The sequence below is a fragment of the Rhinoraja longicauda genome, chromosome 31 (genome assembly GCF_053455715.1).
Source record: "Rhinoraja longicauda isolate Sanriku21f chromosome 31, sRhiLon1.1, whole genome shotgun sequence".
Taxonomy (NCBI): domain Eukaryota; kingdom Metazoa; phylum Chordata; class Chondrichthyes; order Rajiformes; family Arhynchobatidae; genus Rhinoraja; species Rhinoraja longicauda.
This window is the reverse complement of record NC_135983.1, coordinates 1,982,832-1,999,297: the sequence shown is the minus strand read 5'-3', so window position 1 is coordinate 1,999,297 and position 16,466 is coordinate 1,982,832. Positions and strand designations below refer to the sequence as shown.

Below are 16,466 nucleotides of genomic sequence, written 5' to 3'. Positions count from 1 at the left end.
CTTGCAATAGTTTATCTTGCTTGCACAGATAAAGCAGAGGACATTACCTGGTTCAGCACAGATCAAAATGAGCTCTATCAAATCAATTTCTTGTCTACAGAGCGTAGTCTGAAGAAGGGTCTCGACCCGAAACGTCACCCATTCCTTCTCTCCCAAGATGTTGCCTGACCTGCTGAGTTACTCCAGCATTTTGCGAATAAAAACCTTCTTGTCTACAGATATTGATGACATTGGAGAGCGGCTACCATCGCCACATGTACCATAGCCAGAAAATGAAACATGGAGTAAGAAGTAGTTCAATGGTAAATTTTAATAATGCCCTTACTTACTAAACAAATTGCATATAGGGTCATAGAGTAATACAGTGTGGAAACAGGCCCTTCAGCCCAACTTGTCCACACCAGCCAACAATGTCCCAGCTAAACTAGTCCCACTTGCCTGCGCTTGGTCCATATCCCTCGAAACCTGTCCTATCCATGTACCTGTCTAACTGTTTCTTAAACGATGGAATAGTCCCAGCCTCAACTACCTCTTCTGGCAGCTTGTTCTATACACGCACCACCCTTTGTGTGAGAAAGTTACCCCTCGGATTCCTATTAAATCTTTTCCCCTTCACCTTGAACCTATGACCTCGATTCCCCTACTCTGGGCAAGAGACTCTACATCTACCCGATCTATTCCTCTCATGATTTTGTACACCTCTACAAGATCAGCCCTCATCCTCCTATGCTCCAGGGAATAGAGACCCAGCCTACTCAACCTCTCCCTATAGCTCACACCCTCTAGTCCTGGCAACATCCTCGTAAATCTTTTCTGAACCCTTTCAAGCATGACGATATCTTTCCAAACACATGGTGCCCAGAACTGAACACAATATTCTAAACGTGGTCTCACCAATGTCTTATACAACTGCAACATGACCTCTCAACTTCTATACTCAATACTCTGACTGATGAAGGCCAAAAAGCCAAAAGCCTTTTTGACCACCTTATCCACCTGCGACTCAACCTTCAAGGAACCACGCGAGATCCCGAGATCCCCCTGCTCTGCAACACTACCCAAAGGCCTACCATTTACTGTGTAGGGCCTGCCCTTGTTCGACGTCCCAAAGTACAACACCTCACACTTCTCTGTATTAAATTCCATCAACAATTCCTCCGCCCACCTGGCCAATCGATCCTGCAATCTTTCACAACCATCTTTACTATCTGCAAAAACCACTCACTTTTGTACCATCAGCAAAGTTGCTAATCTTACCATGTATGTTCTCATCCAAATCATTGATGTAGATGACAAACAGTAACGAGCCAGCACCGAACCCTGAGGCACACCACTAGTCACAGGCCTCCAGTCTGAGAAGCAACCTTCCACCATCACCCTCTGCTTCTTCCATGGAGCCAATTTGCTATCCATTCAGCCATCTCTCATTGGATCCCATGAAATCCATGTGCACAACATCTACAGCTCTGCCCTCAACAACCTTTTTGGTCTCGTCTTAAAAAAAAAAACAGATTTGAGAGATGTATGGGCAATCAACTTAATTCGACAACAAAACCAATTGAAAAATCTTTTGTAGAAGACTAAAATCCAAAATGACAATAATAGTGTTGCAGCCTTCTCATTCCATCAATGCTTTTTTGCAATCACCGAGTTTCACAGAGCAGCCAGAATTCAAATCCTCTGCAGCTGCATATACTAATCATTTTATCAGCGACAGAAACCAGTCATGTGAAAAACAAATCTCAGTTTGATCTCAAAAGACAATGCCTTAACTCGGGCTTAACCACAGAATGTGTTCAATAGGTTAGAAACATAACAATCACATAATCAAAACTGAAAATGTTTATTGTGCACCAAGGGACAATGACATCTGTTAACCCTAACATGTAAATATCCATTCAGGGGTAAAAAAAGCATAATTATGTTACAAATACCATCAAAAGTCCTCCCAAATCATAAACACACACAGCAAAAGAATACTCAGCACATCAGACAAGAGAGTTTGTCAATCTGAAATGTTTACTGCTCTCTCCATAGGCACTGATAAACCCACTGAGCGTTTCCAGCACAGTTTTTAAATTTCAAATTTCTAAATATCGTTGTTTTTTTGTTGTTTTTCAGATTAATACGAGAACATCGCTATTTTCGTAGATACAATAATTGGTTCAAAAATCAGCAAATTAGAATTTAATGCACCCAAAATTACAAAGATGGATTTGAGTCGATATTTACCTTTCCAATAGAAAGTCAGAAATATAGAGTTCCTCCCCACTCCTCCCGAGTAGATTACATCATCACCATTTTTCATTTCGATAAGACTATTTTTCATTGTACATCATTGGTTGAAATGATCTAGGAAGCATCAATGATGCCATCACACTCAATAAAATTAACTCAATCACAGAGCAGACACGTGATATTTTGTGAAAGAAAATAATCAAAATTAAAACAAAAGTTACAAATGGAGACAAGAAACTGCTGGAATCTTGAGCAATACACAAACTGCTGGAGCAGTTAGGCAGCATCTATGGAGAGAAAATGACAGAACACTGAATTGCCCCGAGTGTGTAGGATAGAACTAGTGTACAGGTGATCGCCCTTCGGCATAGACTTGTTGTTTCCATGCTGCATGTCCAAACCAAGCTAAAATGGTTCAAAACTGTTATTCAAATGCGTAACTCTCGAAAGTATTCGAAATGCATTTTTTTGTACAGTAGCAAAGACAGTAGAAGAAATAGAGCAAATCAATATGCAGTACCTATATCTCTACCCGATCCCCTGGTTGCCAAACACTTTAATTCTCCTTCCCATTCCCACACAGACCTTTCCGTCCTGGTCTTCTCCATGGTCAGAGTGAGGCTAAACGCAAATTGGAGGAACAGTCTGAATAAGAGTCTTGACCCGAAACGTCACCCATTCCTTCTCTCCAGCGATGCTGCCTGTCCCGCTGAGTTATTCCAGCTTTTTATGTCTATCTTCAGCATCTCATATTTCGCTTGGGCAGTTTACAGCCCAGTGGTACGAATATTAATTTCTCTCACTTCAGGTAGCCCCGGCATTCCCTCTCTCTATCCCTCCCCCACTCAAGTTGCACTAGCTTCTCGTTTTCACCCAACAGCTAACAATGGCCTGTTTCCTTCATCATTGTTACTTTTTTGCATCTTTTATTCATTGTTCTTTATCTTTTCACATCATTGTCTATATCTCTCGTTTTCCCTTATCCCTAACCAGTCTGAAGAAGGGTCTCGACCCGAAATGTCACCCATTCATTCTCTCCAGAGATGCTGCCTGTCCCGCTGAGTTACTCCAGCTTTTTGTGTCTATCTCTGGAATTAAACTAAAGTAAGATTTGCTCAATCCACCTAGTGGTCATTCTGTGAAATAACAGACTGTCTACAACAGATTTGGTCCGGTGTAACCAAAATCTGTTAAAGGGGGTCCGTTATTGCAAAGTTTTCTACATTTCTCAGTTCTTCGCACTAACTCTTGCTTTCCAGAGCAAACAATTCAAGTCCGTCCAACCTCTCCCTGTAGCCAATACCCACTAATTCAGGCATTATCCTGGTAAACCACCTCAGCACCCATTTCAAAGCCTCCACATCCTTCCTATAATCGTGCCACCAGAACTGCGTGCAATACTCCAAATTCGGCCTGACCAAAGTCCTATAAAGCTGCATTCTGGCTTCCTGACTCTTATACTCAATGCCTCGACCTATGAAAGAAAGCATATCATTCCTTCTTTCCACTCTAACTACTTGCGTTGCCACTTTTGGGAGAGTTTTTGACTTGCATCCAAGAGCCCCCTGTACATCAATGCAGTTAAGAGTCATGCCATTAATTATACATTTTGCCCGGACATTTGAACTCCCAAAGTGCAGCACCTCATACTTGCTCAGATTAAACCTCATCTGTTATTTATCCATCCATCCATGTATTCAATACATTACACCCCAGTGGTATGAACATTGACCTCTCTAACTTCAGATAGTGCCTCTGTCCCTCTCTTTCCCCTCCCCTTCCCAGTTCTCCCACTAGTCTTCCTGTCTCCTACTACATCCTATCTCTGTCCCACCCCCACCCCTGACATCTGTCTGAAGGGTCTCGACCCGAAAAGTCACCCATTCCTTCTCTCCAGAGATGCTGCCTGTCCCGCTCTGAGTTACTCCAGCATTTTGTGTCTACCTTCAATGTATTCAATATATCATCTACCCAACAGTAACAATAAAATGGGAGCATGGTGGTGGTGAACGTGTTTGATGTTATTCCAGAAATGGACTGGGTAATATCTAACACTGGGTGTTTGAATTACCGAACCATGCTGTGATGCACCCAGCCGATATGCTCTAATGTACACCTGTAGATGTTCAAAAGGGTGATCAGCTACATGCCAAATTATCTCAAACTTTGAAGAATAGAGGCATTAGTGAGCTTTCCTTGTGATTGCATCAATTTAATGGGCCCAAGACAGATCTTCAAGGATATGAATGCAAGACTATGAACCCAAGACGTTTGATTCTCTCTACTGCCATCTGTCAGAGATAATATGTTCATGGATCCTCAGCATTCCCTTCCTCAAGGTAACCTAAAATTGAGAACAAGATTGTTCTGGCAGCATTCAATCGCATTATCAATCTTCCTGTTAAACTCTGACTCATAATTACCCACTATTTGTCCAACCACTATGATATCATTTGCAAATTTAAAGAAGGCATTGGAGTTGTGTCCGGCGAGGCAATCATGGGTACAGAGAGCACGGGACTGAGCACACAGCCTTCAGGTGCTCCTGTTCTGATGGTCATTGAGGAATGGAGATTGGTGTTGTTACCAATTTGTAGTGATTGAGGTCTGCCAATGAGAATGTCAAGGATTTAATTGCAGAGAGATGAGCAGAGACCCAGTTTAATCACGTTTAAGGGGGTAATGGTGTTGAATTCCAAGCTGTAGTCGACATGTGTCTATAGCTGACATGTGTTATTTTGTCCAAGGTCTAGTGCAGAGCCAAAGAGATCACATCCACTGTTGATCTGCAGAAGCAGTAGGCAAATTGTGGTGGGTCAGGTTATAACTAGGACAGGAATTGGTAAGTGTCACGACCATTCATTTAAGCACTTTATCACAACAGATACGAATTCCACAGATTAGTAGATAAAGACAAGTCTTCTCGCTTTTCTTAGGCACTGGTATTATTGATGTCTTTTTAAAGCAGGTGCAGCCCTCAGACCTTAGTAGTAAAAAGTTGACAAAATCTACAAAAACTAGAGTTCAAAACCTGTTTTAAACTAAAACAGGTTTTAAGAAGACGGCCAGGTACACCATCATGGCCAGACACTCTGAGGGTTCACTCTCCTAGTGGCTTTTCTGACATTGCTCTGATTGAGCTCCGTGATCTCAGCCACTCAGCAAATTTAATTCAAATTGTTTATGGAATGTTCCAATTCATTCAAATACATAGGAAGGCACGGGAATGCAGTACAAGAATTGCTGCCTTACAGTGCCAGGGACCCAGGCTCAAACCTGACGACAGGTGTGGTCTTAGACCGAACATCAAAAATGTGTCTAGATTTTAGATTTCATGACCTATCTGTGATAGCTACTTGAAATTCGGCACAGATTTAGATAAAAAATCATTGAGAAGGAATTCATAACTTGTCAGTGCAAAAAGTAGAACACTGATTAATTAAGCTAATTAGAAAAAGTCATAGGCTCCAGCCGCGACTCTGCCAACCCAGGCTCCAGCCGCGGGCTCCGCCGACCCAGGCTCCAGCCACGGGCTCCACTGACCCAGGCTCCAGCCACAGGCTCCGCCAACCCAGGCTCCGTCGATCCCCGAGACCCTGCTCTGGCCTGCTCTGGTCCCGGCTTCTCCGTGGCTTTCCGGGAGCTCAGAGAGTGAATTCTGAACAGGCACTGCAAGGTTTCGCCAGGATTTACTCCAGGACTTTGACACATCAACAGTGAAGGTACAGTGGGTTCCCTGCCTAGCTAGCCTGAAACAAAGCGAGTGATTGGTCAAATGGCGTTCGACTCAAAGGCACCTCGGCCCACGGTCTATCTGTAGAGTTGAATTGAATACTTTGTCACATGTGACAAGTCACTGAAATTCTTTGCTTGCATACACAAGGTATGCAAATAGTCGATCATAAAGGGCACTTACAAAATTATAAATTCCCCCTCCCCAGGTCCCCCTTTGTTCTTCCCCCAACCCTCTCCCTCACGGCAGTCCCCCCATGCCGGGTCCTCCATTGTCCTTCCGCCTCCCTAACGTCGGACCCCCTGGGTCCCCATTGCTCGTGGCCCTCCCTCACAGCGGTCCCCCAACGCTGGGTCCTCCTTTGTTCCTTCCCTCGGCAGCGGCATCCTCACTTCCACATGTCTGTCCTCGTCTGGCGCCAACATCGACCGCCGCACCGACCTCTCCACTAACGCTGCCGGGTCCTCTCTGGATGCCTGCGTGGAGCCGACCCAGGCCCCTGTCGCAGACTCCTCAGACCCAGACACCGATGGCCGCGGGTTTCATCGAACCACGAGGCTCCATCTCCAGCATGTGAGGCTCCACCTCCTGCTCGCGTGGTTCTGGCCTGGGCCACGAGTTTCCGGCCTTGGCTTCTCAACGTCACCTCTGGAGGACGTCTGCCGTGGCGGCACCTCCACAGGGCATCCGGAAGACAGTTTAAATGTTCACCCTATGACTACGTGGGTTTCATCCGGATGCTCCGGTTATCTCCCAAATTACAAAGATGTGAAGGTTTGTAGGTTAAATTAGCTTGTAAATTGTCCCAAGTATGTAGGATAGAACTGGTGGACCTGACCACCGCTTATGATACTGTGTGAATAACCATTTTATGAAAAATGGTGAATAACCATTTCCACTGGAAACCTACTAAAACACTCTCCATGGTCATGAGGGAGACAATTTCTAATAATAATATTTTACAGTGGTAGTATTAGTTCCAGCATGGTCCTAAACAAAAAAGCAAATGATATTGATAACCATTACAACGTAACTCCCAACTAGTTACCCTAGTTCAAAGCACACCAACAAAAGATTACCTAGAAGATAGTGCAAATAGAAGCCTTTAAACTATTTAGATATAAACCAATCTCTAATATGGTTCACAAACAAAACATTCAAAATAAACTTTAAATCAATTAACAAATATAAAGTAAAATCTCAAGATCCAAGAGTTGAACACAAAGAGAACAAAATAAAATTTTCAATGCAAGGTTATAAAGATTAAATGGGAGGTCGATTTTTCTGAAGAAACCAAATGCTAAGTATTTGGTTACGTACCAAACAGCATTCAACTTTCCGAAAGCCACTTTGCTGTACAGAAAATGTTACTATGTATTTTTGATTAAAAAGCCGTATCTGACAAAGCATTACCAGAGTCCCATGCTGCTGATCAGTTACAACTGGATGCAGAGTCCAACCATCTGTTCACTGTGTTCGAACCAAAGTTGGCATTAGGCAGGACTACTTTCAGCTCTGTGCCAAAATTCAAAGATAGTGCAGCATAAACTGTGCTCACGGAAACAGTTCTCCATGGACGATTTTACTGATGAGCATGTTTAATGAGCTCATTAACAATTAATTTTTATTGCACCCACTAATGTGTTAACTTGGCAGAGTCCATTCAGTGAAAGCAGTGCATGTAGGTCTTCTGAACAGGTCTATAAATGACTACTAATCTGCTCACAGCTGGCCTCTTCTTTCCACTCTCCCAAGAGAAGAAGACAAGATAAAATGGAAATTGTTCAAGCTTGAAATTAATTACAGTAAAATGTGTGGGATACCCAGGGCACACTGAGCAAATGATAAACTCAAAGCTCACACATAGGATCCTTAGTCAATAGGTAGCCAGCCAACTACTACGTCTATTTATATTACCCATTGCAAAATATTTTTTCTTCACTCCATGTCAAAGTGCACACAAAATTTGTAATTGCACAAAATAATCTGCAGAATAATTGGCACTGCTGAAAGCACATTGGCACTTGGTTTCAGTCTAACATCTCCCTTCTTCCCCCTCATTCTCACCAACTTCTACATTTTCCAGTAATCCTCTTGCTGCTCTTCTATTCTTCTCCCTCAATCATTTTACACTCAATTATATGCAATTTTCTTTAACCATTGTTACCTCAACTCCATTCACCTCATCTATTCCTCCTCCTGCAAAATTCCCACAAATTTTATCGAAGCATACTACAACCACAGGATAAGCGACTGCATGGTTTGTGCACTACTACACAGGCAAGGCCTGGAATCGATAGTTCCATTGCATCAAATATTGGGTGAATACACATTGAAGAATTTAACCCTTAAATCTTTATTTTAATAAAGTGTGGTTTTCTTTTTATGTTTTTTTATTTTACTTGGATCAGCAAATTGGAAACCTTGTGTTCTGCCTCTATGAGCCATCAAATTTAGAGATACAGTGGTGGCACGGTGGTGCAGCGGTACAGTTGCTGTCTTACAGCGAATGCAGCGCCGGAGACTCAGGTTAGATCCTGACTACGGGCGCCGTCTGTACGGAGTTTGTACGTTCTCCCCGTGACCTGCATGGGTTTTCTCCGAGATCTTCGGTTTCCGCCCACACTCCAAACAGGTTTGTAGGTTAATTGGCTGGGCAAATGTAAAAAATTGTCCCTAGCAGGTGTAGGATAGTGTTAATGTGCGGGGATCGCTGGGCGGCGCGGACCCGGTGGGCCGAAGGGCCTGTTTCTGCGCTGTATCTCTAAATCTAAAATCTAAAAAAATCAAATAGTATTTCAGAAACAAGCCCTACAGCCTTCAGGATTCATCTATACTAAGCAAAACAAAGTGCTGGAAGCACTCAGTTGGTCAGGCAGAATTAACAAATTACATTTCAGGCTAATTAGTTCTTCACCGAAGATAGACACAAAAACTTGGAGTAGCTCAGTGGGACAGGCAGCATCTCTGGAGAGAAGGAATGGGTGACTTTTCGGGTCAAGACCCTTCTTCACCTCATTCTTGTGTCCCTCCCGACTTTGGTGTGCACAAATTTCTCCAGCCATCTCACCCTCCCCACCCCAATCTGCTCCTTGCCCTTCCTTCATGCACTCAATTCCTATCCTCCAGTCACCATTTCCTTTTCAATACCCTCTTTCACCTCCATCTTTGCATTTCACCCACCTTCTCTCCTTAACTGACACCCTTGTCTCCTTTTCACCTCTAGCCTTGTCACTTACTTCATACCCATCTGCCAATCAAATCCCCCCTGCCCACGTATCCATTGTCCTGCCCCTATCTCTTTTCCAGCTTTCTCCCCCTACTCGTAGTCTATGAATCAGTTTGAAGGTGGCGTCCAATCCAAAGCGTTATCTGTACATTCCCTTCACAGATGCTGCCCGACCCACTAAGTTCCTCCAGCACTTTGTATTTTGCCCAAAATTCCAGCATCTGCAGTTGTGCTCCCATCTATTCCAACCGCATTTTCCAACACTTGATTAATCTACTGCACCTCGGCAATTCAAGTGCTCATCTCCGAAATTAAAATATGACAAGAGTCTCTGGTTCCACCACCCTTAGGCCATGCATTCTAATCAACCTCTGGCTGAATTTCTTTTTATCTCCTATCTATTGTTCTTTCTTTCTTACTGAAAGAAAGTGTTCACTATTTCACTTTTGAATGATTCCCACAAGTCAAATGTAGACTTAACGCAAGTAGCAACCACCCCCAGTCTTTATTTGCAAGGTTCTGTTTTACAGTATTGGGAAAAAACAAATCAACCTTCCCTTCATTCAGGCTTAATTTCCACGCATCCTTAGTGCGATAATTTATTAGTGTTCCAGCTTCCTATATTAAATCTTTTGCTGTACAAGTTTGTTTCACAGATATTCTATAATATGTTGATAAATTTATTGTGCACCACAAAGGACAAATATTTCACCATTACTGCAAATCAAACCCCATAACCATACCTAACAGCTTTGTGAACTTTTCTCACAGGAGCTGTGGGGAATTCAAGATGGCACATCACCTTCAAGGGGAGTTATGGATCGGCGAATGCTAGTCTTTCCAGCAATCCCCTTATCTAGTGTAAATTTAATGCGAACCCACAAGGGTACACACAAAATATAGAGGGGGTGGGGCGAAGAACACATTAGTAAACTGCACATCCTTTCCAATATTATTTGGCTTAACACTATTTCGCTTACAATGTAGTGTGATCAGAAAAACACTCAAATGATCCAGCACTAGTAAAGCAGCTCTAATACATTAAAATAAACATTTGCCAGTCCATGGTTATTTAAAGCAGAAAATTATCATGACTAATCCAAAGCCATAGTGGTGGGTGACTCCATTGTCCGAGGTGTGGACAGGAAATTCTGTGGTGGCAGGCGAGACTCGAGGATGGTCTGTTGCCTCCCTGGTGCCAGGGTTAAAGATGTCACGGATCGACTTCAGAACATCCTCGAGAGGGAAGGTGAACAGCTAGAAGTAGTTGTGCACCTGGGCACGAACGACGTCGGGAGGTAGAGGAAGGAGGTTCTGCATCACGAGTTTAAGGAGTTAGGAAGAAGACTGAAGAGCAGGACTTCCAGGGTGCATATGAAAATAACTGCAGATGCTGGTACAAATCGAAGGTAATTATTCACAAAATGTTGGAGTAACTCAGCAGGTCAGGCAGCATCTCAGGAGAGAAGGAATGTTAACTATTTTTTTCCTCTTCAAGTACCTAAAGAAGCTTTTACTATTCTCCTTTATATTTTTGGCGAGCTTACCTTCGTACCTCATCTTTTCTCCTGTATTGCCTTTTTAGTTATCCTCTGTTGCTCTTTAAAAGAGTCCCAATCCTCTGGCTTCCCGCTCATCTTTGCTATGTTATACTTCTTCTCCTTTATTTTTATACTGTCCTTGACTTTCCTTGTCAGCCACAGTTGCCTCTTACTCCCCTTAGAATCTTTCTTCCTCTTTGGAATGAACTGACCTTGCACCTTCTGTACTATTCCCAGAAATACCTGCCATTGTTGTTCCACCGTCTCCCCTGCTAGGGTATCTTTCCAGTCAACTCTGGCCAGCTCCTCTCTCATGCCTCCATAGTCCCCCTTGCTCAACTGCAATACTGACATTTCCGATTTTCCCTTCTCCCTCTCAAATTGTAGATTAAAACTGATCATATTATGATCACTACCTCCTAATGGCTCTTTTACCTTGAGTTCCCTTATCAAATCCGGTTCATTACACAACTAAATCCAGAATTAACTTCTCCCTGGTAGGCTCCAGTACAAGCTGCTCTATGAATCCATCTCGGAGGCACTGCACAAACCTCCCTTTCCTGGGGACCATTACCAACCTGATTTTCCCAGTCCACCTGCATGTTGAAATCTCCCATAACCACTGTAGCATTACCTTTGCGATATGCTAATTTTAACTCTTGATTCAACTTGCACCCTACATCCAGGCTACTGTTTGGGGGCCTACAGATAACTCCCATTAGGATCTTTTTACCCTTACAATTCCTCAGTTCTGTCCATACTGATTCTACATCTCCTGAGTCTATGTCACCCCTTGCAAGGAACTGAATATCATTCCTTACCAACAGCGCGACCCCACCCCCTCTGCCCACCTGTCTGTCTTTACGATAGGTCATATAGCCCTGAATATTCAGCTCCCAGCCCTGGTCCTCTTGCAGCCATGTCTCTGTAATTCCCACAACATCATTCTTGCCAATATCTAACTGAGCCTCAAGCTCATCCACTTTATTTTTTATTCTTCACGCATTCAAATACAATACTTTAATCTCGGTATTCACCTCCCCTCTCACATTGGTCACTATTGGCCCTGACCTTCATATCATATCATATCATATATATACAGCCGGAAACAGGCCTTTTCGGCCCTCCAAGTCCGTGCCGCCCAGTGATCCCCATACATTAACACTATCCTACACCCACTAGGGACAATTTTTTACATTTAACCAGCCAATTAACCTACATACCTGTACGTCTTTGGAGTGTGGGAGGAAACCGAAGATCTCGGAGAAAACCCACGCAGGTCACGGGGAGAACGTACAAACTCCTTACAGTGCAGCACCCGTAGTCAGGATCGAACCTGAGTCTCCGGCGCTGCATTCGCTGTAAAGCAGCAACTCTACCGCTGCGCTACCGTGCCGTACCGTGCCTTACTCTCTTATCCCTTCTCGAACGTTCCTTCCCATTAATTCGGGAGTCTTTTACAACTTTTCCTGTAATCACTTCCCCACCACTGGCCATATCTTCCCATCCCCTCCCCTCTCTGCGTTCCGCAGAAACCGTTCCCTCCATAACTCCTTGGTCCACTCGTCCCCTCCTACCCAAACCACCCCATCCCCGGGCACTTTCCCCTGCAACCGCACGAGATGCAACACCTGTCCCTTTACCTCCCCCCTCAACTCCATCCAAGGACCCAAACAGTCTTTACAGGTGAGACAGAGGTTCACCTGCACCTCCTCCAACCTCATCTATTGCATCCGCTGCTCTAGATGTCAACTTATTTACATCGGCGAAACCAAGCGCAGGTTCGGCGATCGCTTCGCTCAACACCTGCGCTCGGTCCGCGTTGGCCAAACTGGTCTCCCGGTGGCCGAGCACTTCAACTCCCCCTCCCATTAACAGTCTGACCTTTCTGTCATGGGCCTCCTCCAGTGCCATAGTGAGGCCCACCGGAAATTGGAGGAACAGCACCTCATATTTCGCCTGGGCAGCTTGCAGCCCAGTGGTATGAACATCGACTTCTCCAACTTTAGATAGTTCCTCTGTCCCTCTCTTCCCCTCAGAGGTCCTAGGGTGACGGAGGAACTGAAGGAAATTCACATTAGGCAGGAAATGGTGTTGGGTAGACTGATGGGACTGAAGGCTGATAAATCCCCAGGGCCTGATGGTCTGCATCCCAGGGTACTTAAGGAAGTGGCTCTAGAAATCGTGGACGCACTGGTGATCATTTTCCAATGTTCTATACATTCAGGATCAGTTCCTGTGGATTGGAGGGTAGCTAATGTTATCCCACTTTTTAAGAAAAGAGGGAGAGAGAAAACGGGAAATTATAGACTAATTAGCCTGACATCAGTGGTGGGGAAGATGCCGGAGTCAATTATAAAAGAAGAAATTGCGGAACATTTGGATAGCGGTAACAGGATCGTTCCAAGTCAGCATGGATTTACGAAGGACTAATCTTCTGGAATTTTTTGAGGATGTAACTAGGAAAATGGACAAGGGAGAGCCAGTGGATGTAGTGTACCTGGACTTTCAGAAAGCCTTTGATAAGGTCCCACATAGGAGATTAGTGGACAAGATTAGAGCACATGGTATTAGGGGTAGGGTGCCGACATAGATAGAAAATTGGTTGGCAGACAGGAAACAAAGAGTAGGGATTAACGGGTCCCTTTCAGAGTGGCAGGCAGTGACTAGTGGGGGACCGTAAGGCTCGGTACTGGGACCGCAACTATTTACAATATACATTTATAACTTAGATGAAGGAATTAAAAGTAACATTAACAAATTTGCGGATGACACAAAGCTGGGTGGCAGTTTGAACTGTGAGGAGGATGCTATGAGGATGCAGGGTGACTTGGTCTGGTTGTGTGAATGGGCAGATGCATGGCAGATGCAGTTTAATGTGGATAAATGTGAGGTTATCCACTTTGGTGGAAAGAACAGGAAGGCAGATTATTATCTGAATGGTGTCGTTAGGAAATGGGGAAGTACAAAGAGATCTGGGCGTCCTTGTTCATCAGTCACTTAAAGTTAGCATGCTGGTACAGCAGGCAGTGAAGAAAGCTAATGGCATTTTGGCCTTTATGACAAGAGGAGTTGAGTATAGGAGCAAAGAGGTCCTTCTGCAGTTGTACAGGGACCTAGTGAGACCGCACCTGGAGTAATGTGTGCAGTTTTGGTCTCCAAATTGAGGAAGGATATTCTTGCTATTGATGGCGTAGGTTCACTAGGTTAATTCCCGGAATGGCAGGACTGTCGTATGTTGAAAGACTGGAGCGACTAGGCTTGTATACGCTGGAATTTAGAAGGATGAGAGGGGATCTTATTGAAACATATATTATAAAGGGATTGGACACATTAGAGGCAGGAAACATGTTGGGGGAGTCCAGAACCAGGGGCCATGGTTTAAGAATAAGGGGTAGGCCATTTAGAACAGAGATGAGGAAAAACCTTTTCAGTCAGAGAGTTGTAAATCTGTGGAATTCTCTGCCTCAGAAGGCAGTGGAGACCAATTCTCTGGATGCTTTCAAGAGAGAGCTAGATGGAGCTCTTAAAGATAGTGGAGTCAGGGGGTATGAGGAGAAGGCAGGAACGGGGTACTGATTGTGAATGGTCAGCCATGGTCACATTGAATGGCGGTGCTTGCTCGAAGGGCCGAATGGTCTACTCCTGCATCTATTGTCTATTGTCTAAAGAATAAATATATCAAGTCAGAGACTCCATTATGCAATGCAGAAACAGGCCCTTCAGCCCAACTCATCAACGATGACCAGGTTTTATAACTAAGGTAGCACCATTTGCCTGCATCTGTACACTGTAAGGGCCAGGAAGCGAGCGGGCAAGATCATCTCTGACCCCTCACACCCTGGCCACAAACCCTTCGAAGCACTTCCCTCTGGAATGCGACTCCGGACTGTCAAAGCAGCCACAGCCAGACATGAAACCAGCTTTATTTCCCCATGAGTGATAGTTCTATTCAATAACCAAAGTCTGTAGTCTCTTTTTTGCTCTGGTTTATTTTCATCCACATGTTTAGACCGTAATGTTGTATCCTTATTGTTTTGATGTGGTTATGCTTTATTCTTAATTGTTAACTGTATGTTTGTGTTCTCATTTGTGAGCGGAGCACCAAGGCACATTCCTTGTATATGCACATGCTTGGCCAATAAACCTATTCATTCATTCATTCATTCATTCATTCATTCATTCATTCATTCATGCATTCATTCATATCCCTCCAAACCCCTCCAATCCATGTGCTTACCTAAATGTCTTTTAGATGTCACCGTTACATCTGCCTCTACAGCTTACCCTCCTCTCTGCATTTTCAACAATTTAGCCGCAGATTAAAACAACAGCAGTTTATCAGTCTCACAGGCCCAGTAACCTGGGTTCAATTCCAACCTCTGATGCTGCCTGTGTGAACCTTTAACATTCTCCTTGTGACAACATGGAGCTTTCCCTGAGGATTCATTTCATCCCACACCCCACAGATATGCAAACCGCTGTCAATTGCAAATTATGTAGGTGAATGGTAGGGAAATTGATAATTGATAGGGAAACAGTAAAAATGGCAATTGTGAGGAATAAGTTGCAGGGAAAAGTTGTGAGAAAAATTAGATTTATTTAATTGATAAAAGCAGGCATAGATCAAATGGCTAGTTGATCTGCCTTAAGAAAAACATCCTCATTAATACTGTTTTCACATGTGTATGCGAATTGCACAGATTTTATTCTACTGATCTACTTGGATAAATTGTTCACCAATGGCATGTGATTCACCATCATCATGCAAACTTAGGAAAATAACTTATTTTTCAAAGGTTAAGCAAGAGTCTTGCTTAACTCTTAGTGTACACAAAGATGGAACAAGGAGTAGAGTGATTTCGGGTGGGCTACGAGATGGTTGGAGAAATGGGCGCTTACCAGAGTGGGAGAGTCACCCTGTCTGGGAAATCAAGATAGTATTTAAACAGAAGTAATTTCACACTGGCCAACGGTTGGAGACACGCTTCACAAGAAGGGAACAAGTTTACATCATTAAAAGTCAAATCACACCACCTCTAAGATACAGCTGCAGGAACTTTAGCACAAAATATCCTTTCATTGATAGAATAGTTGTACCATCTTCAGCTATTTCATAAATGACTTTTTGCCCCCAATCGCCTGGACAGAAGTGGGGCATATATTCAACAACCTCACATGCAAACCAAAATAAACATATGTTATATTATATGTATACAGGACACACTACTGATGTTACATTTAAAATAACATTTCATTGTATATCTTTTCTTCAAAAAGGTAATGAGGAAATCAAAATGTATTTCTGGACAGAAAACCTCAGTCATCTATGGCATGAGAAATCGAGTAAAGCTGAATCCCTACTGCTAACTATCTGTCCAGTCACAAATATTTTAACCCAAATAAACATCAGGGGGTAATGCAAAACAAAAACACTGCTAACCACATCACAATACAGTCTTGCATTCATTGTAGACACTTTCATTAACAGCATTCACAATCAACAGGTTTCCATGTTTGATCTAGATCTAAAAGTACATTTTTTATGGTTAATACTATCACAATCATGTGCAAAATGTTGAAAAATTTCCAATCATGCTCCAGACTATCACTCTTTCAAATGAAAACAAAAGGAAATTCATGTGGTAGTCCAAAGAACAAATGAAAATTTGGTAATGGTAAGCTGCAGAAACAATTATTACGTCCAGATACATGAATTGGTGTA

General features: G+C 43.4%; 1 protein-coding gene across 2 annotated transcripts in view; it reads right to left on the bottom strand.

Annotated features, from left to right (window-relative positions):
- The window catches only part of LOC144608514 (disabled homolog 2-interacting protein-like), a 588,412-nt gene that overhangs the window by 514,053 nt on the left and 57,893 nt on the right, over window positions 1-16,466 (bottom strand). The window lies entirely within an intron of this gene.